Raw genomic sequence first — 236 nt, forward strand, 5'->3', positions numbered from 1 at the left:
TAGGTGAAGCTGTAGGGGTGAACTGCCATTTTCTTTAGTAAATGTTTTCTCCTGTTTATATTAGTCCAGGGAGGTTAGTGTTTGTCGTTCTTTTACTGTTTCTTTTGCAGGTAAGCTCCCTTGGTTGAGTTAGTTGGGGTTTTGTTTATTATTTTGGCCTTGGTTCACCCTGAAGCCTTTTGCTTCACTTTTAGTTATGGTTTGGTTTTGTTCTTGTAAATAAATATTGTTAAGCT

This window comes from Oryzias melastigma, linkage group LG19 (genome assembly GCF_002922805.2).
Source record: "Oryzias melastigma strain HK-1 linkage group LG19, ASM292280v2, whole genome shotgun sequence".
Lineage (NCBI taxonomy): Eukaryota > Metazoa > Chordata > Actinopteri > Beloniformes > Adrianichthyidae > Oryzias > Oryzias melastigma.